Genomic DNA, 4,766 nt, shown 5'->3' with positions numbered 1-4,766 from the left:
AAATATCTTGGTCTTACTTTCAAAATTCCCTAGACATAAACAAATCAGTGTAGATATTGAAAGTCCTTTAGCTGAAAGCTCTCAAGTCCTTTCGGTTCTTAACCTGAATTCCACTTTTGCATCATCTTTGATTTATTTTTCTTTCATCCCCTTAGCTTTCATTCTGTTGTCATATTCTCTGTTCTTCCTCTGTAATAGCTCTGGAATCTCTACTTGAAATCTCTATTGCTCTTACTCCCTAATTATTTTACTGAAAACAGCCCAGTTCCTTACTGTTGGTGTTGAGAACCTTTCATTGTTTGTCCACACCTAAATTCATTTTCTTTTTTCCTGACATTGCCCCTCACCTGTGTCCCAGCCAAATTGAGATGTTTGCCATTCCTTGGAAATAGTTCCTTCCATTTTCCGTGCTTTGCTCATTGTGTTCCCCTTTTCTGTGAAAATTATTTGACCATTTCCTTAATCCTCAATCTTATCTGTTCTTCGGTGTTCAGCCCAAGTGCCCCACACGACTTTCCCTCTCTTCCTGCATATTCACTCAAACATTTGGTGACTTATTTTCTGAATGTGTTAAAATTGTTAAAAGAATTGTCCAATCACAAGATTTTGGTTTTGTTTTCAAACTGAACTTAAAACTGGTTTTAAACTTTTGTTTTAATATTTACTCAAACATGTTCTGCCAGCTTACAGTTAATGTTTTAATAACAACTTAAAAAATCTTATATCAATAGCATGATCTGATATTAGAGGAGATTTAACCAAAAATAATGATTTATTAGCTGGGTGTGTTCTACCTAGCCAGTTTCTCAGAGGAGAAAGAAGAATCACCAGCAAATTCATGAGTTTTTTTCTGGTAGATTTCTGTTCCTTTGATCGGTGGGTTTCAGAATTTTTTTATTTTAGTCGTGAAACTTACTTTTTAAGCAATTTTAAGCATTTGACATAGAATCCCCATATGACAGAACATAATCACTTCGACTTAGTTGGGAACAGAAAACGTGCAGTCCATGACTACTCTTCTTCCTCAGTGGCCCCTGAAACCAATGTGCAGCCACTTCTTTAGTGATAACTTAGTGCAACTTAACAAAACTTTTGTGTATGACTAGAACATTTTTAATAACTGAGCAAATACAAGCTTAAATTTATACTTAACTATATTTTATGAATAGCTTTTTTAAAAGTGACAATAAAAGGGGAAAATGGAATTCCTAACTTTCTAATTAGAGATTTTCCATTACATACATTTCAAATGATTAGTCTTCAAAAGGAATTAAAAAAAATAGGGTTGAGACTTTGGGCAGTGTGTATCATCTTAAAGTGACTATATAATGAATTAATGAATTTCAGATTCATGAATAGAATATATTGATATCATTTTTTTAAATTACAAGAGACTAGAACTACAAAGAATCCTAATCCCATAATCTGCTTCAGATAAATTTAATTCTTAAAGGTACACTTCCCAAACAAAACTGAGTTTCCTGCCCTGTTGATAATTTGTGAGCAATTATGTCTACTGTATAGAACAAATACAAATGGGAGATACCAGGCATATATAACAACCTCTAGGTAGAGTTAAGAATAAGGTTAAAGTCAGATTTTTTTTTTTATAGAGAGTGTTTACGCAAATGTAAACTTTCATATATCTGAAATGGTCTAATTTGAGTAAAAGCTTTTTATCCCAGAAGTTATCTGTTCACATTATAAATTGTAATTTTTTAAAAATTACATCCCTACTTGTTTATGTATTAACTTTGTGTCCTTACCATGATAACTTTTTGTGTTTTTTTCGGTTAAGCAATATGGAGTTTTCTAAAGCTGCATTATTTGAATATTCACATTATTTATCACACTTTAAAATAGCACCTTCTTCAACCAGTATCTTCCTTGTAGAGGCTGCTTTTGGGCAAATGGGCTCTAACAATGGACTGTAGAAAGGGCCACAGCAACTACCTGGCTGAATAGAGACTGGCCCCTCAGGTGACCCACCTCAAAACCTCGAAATATCCATAGGCCCTGACTGACCAGTGGGCTGCTTACAACCAGACAGAGTTCCCAAAAAAGGGAAGATACCATCTGTTGCCATGCCGCCTCCCCCTCCCCCTTTAAAAACAGTCCCCACCCACTGCCTCCTTACATACAGCCTTTCCTTCGCTTGGGCCCACTGCCCCTTGGCGGTGTGTTCAGTAAACTTATTTGCTCAGCTTTGGGTGAATTCTTTCACTTGCTGTGCCCCCACCCCACCGGCTTCCACCTCATTGTCGCCCCACATTTGGGGCCCTCCATCTGACCCAGAGACACCCCATTTAGACACCACATTCCTTCCTAAAATACTAGCTATTTTATAAGCCTATGCTTGGTTAAAAAAACAAAACAATACAAAACCACAGGGATGCTTTTAACACCCCGGAACTGTGGAATCCCCCCATTCTTCTTTCTTTGCCTTTTATTTTTTCCATAGCACCAATCACCATGTAAAATACGATACGATTCACCAATACTAGAGTGTAGCAAACATGAGAACAGGGATTTTTGTCTATTCTGTTGACTGCTGCAGTATCCAGTGACTTACCTATACCGCTCACATATTCGTCAATGAAGGAAAATCTTCAAATAACACAATTTATATTTTTACAGAATCTAAACATTTTAATATTTTCAAGGTCTTTTATTTGTAATAGTCAACAGGAAAACATTGTTTAGATACAGAGTGGGTGTTTCGTCATTACTTGACTGTGGGTGACTTCAGTGGTGGCACCTGTGACATGATGCAGAGAGGAGACCAAACATTGCTGTTGTATTAAAAAGTCAGCTCCTCCTTTGTGTATACATCTACCTCAAGTCGCACTGACAAAATTTTACAGTATGAAGAAGATCGAAAGACCACAGTGATTCATTTAGTCTGTATTTTGATACTATTTAAATTGCCAATAATTTTCATGTCACCTACTGTGATTGTGATTTATAACAAGAAGTCATGGATTTGGTCTTCATCGCATTCCCGGCACTGAGGTCCTAAAACCCTTGGAATTTCTTAAGTGGTAAGAGTGATGAAAGTTCCTTCTGTTATTTATAACAAAGCCCCTTTCAACCACACCTGAGTTTATGTTAATGAGGTGGTATTTGGAAAGTCCCCTAGGATGGGGGCTGGTTGCGAGGAAACTGGCTCTGGGAGTTAGAGGTTGGAGATTTTTGTGGAGCGGACAGAGACTAGAGATGGAGCTCAATTACCAGTGGCCAGTGATGTAAGCAGTCATGTTTGTGTAATGAAGCTTCCATAAATACCCAAAATGACAGGGTTTGGAAAGCTTCCAGGTTGGTGAAGGCATCCAGATGCTGAGGGGGTGGCAAATCTCAGTTCCATGGGCACGGAAGCACCGCTACTGAGGACCTTCTGTATCACCCAATGTACCAGTTTATCAGGCCGCTCATCCGTATCCTGTATAAAAAACCGGTAAACGTAAGTAAAGGTTTCCCTGAGCTCTCTGAGCCATTTTAGCAAATTATTGAATTCAAGGAAGGGGTCACTCGGGAACCCCAGGTTTTAGTCAGTGGGTCCAAAGTGCAGCCAACAATCTGGACTTGAAATTGGTGTCTGAAGTGGGGGCAGTGTTGTGGGACTGAAGCTTTAACCTGCGGGATCTGATGCTATCCTCAAGTAGTGTCAGAATTGAGTTAAATTTGTAGGATACCCAGTCCGTGTTCACTGAAAACTGGAGACTTGCTTGGTGGTGTGGGAAAGCAAACCACCCACTGATCACTTTTTATCCCTCAAGTATTTTGCTTCTTATCCATATCTCTGATAGGAAACAAAATGCTCTTTTAACTAGAAGGCTTTCTGAAACTGGGTGAGCACTATTTCTGCTATGTTACCTGAAGTGGATGATGGCCGCTGGTAACTCACAAGAGACAAAGAAAAATGAGCTAATTTTATAAACCAGAAATGTGATTCTCAGATGCAGAATATTAAAAAGCCAACACTTTCTGCAAGAGCCATTCAGCACTCCGGGGGAAATTTGATCTGTAGGAATAATAAGCTATAATGATAATAACCAAGTGCACCTCACAGGGGTACTAAGCTTTAATGACTCAATATTTGTGGAACCCTTTGAGCACCTCCGAAGTTATATAAGCATAAATGAATAAGTAGGGATATCATATACCATAGTTATTTCTGCATTAAATCTCTCCTGATAATTTCTTATAATATCTTACAAGGTAAGCACTGTATGAGGCTAATATATGAACAAAGTTATGGAAGAAATAAAGTACAAAATAATACACAGTAGTGATTTCCAATGAAATAATTACATTCATATTAGTGAAAGAGAATCAAGTCATTAATTGCACCTCTATTCCTAGGCTGTAAAGTAGGAAAATGAAAATCTGGAATAGACACTATATAAATGACTGTAAAGAAGTTGAAAGAACTAATTTTTTAATGGAGGAGACAGCTAATATTTTTTAAAATAAAGAAATTTTCTGTTTATTAAGTAATAGAAATTGTATACATTTACTTTATACATCTTCTATTCCTCCTTTCCAGTCTCCCCTCCATCACTAACATTACTTATACAATATGATAGTACTTTTAATGTTCCTAGGTTTTAAGAAAAGTTTCACATCCCTGTATATCTTTATCATATTTTCCAAAATGCACCACTGTGATTGTAGTATTTCCCTCCTTTAAACTTAGGTAGCTAAAGATAGAATACATTGGCCCAAATAATCTCTTCAACAACTTTTGCTGTAATACTGTGTTCTCC

This window comes from Phoca vitulina, unplaced genomic scaffold (assembly GCF_004348235.1).
Source record: "Phoca vitulina isolate PV1807 unplaced genomic scaffold, GSC_HSeal_1.0 scaffold4, whole genome shotgun sequence".
In the NCBI taxonomy this organism is placed as follows: domain Eukaryota; kingdom Metazoa; phylum Chordata; class Mammalia; order Carnivora; family Phocidae; genus Phoca; species Phoca vitulina.
This window is presented reverse-complemented; position numbering follows the sequence as displayed.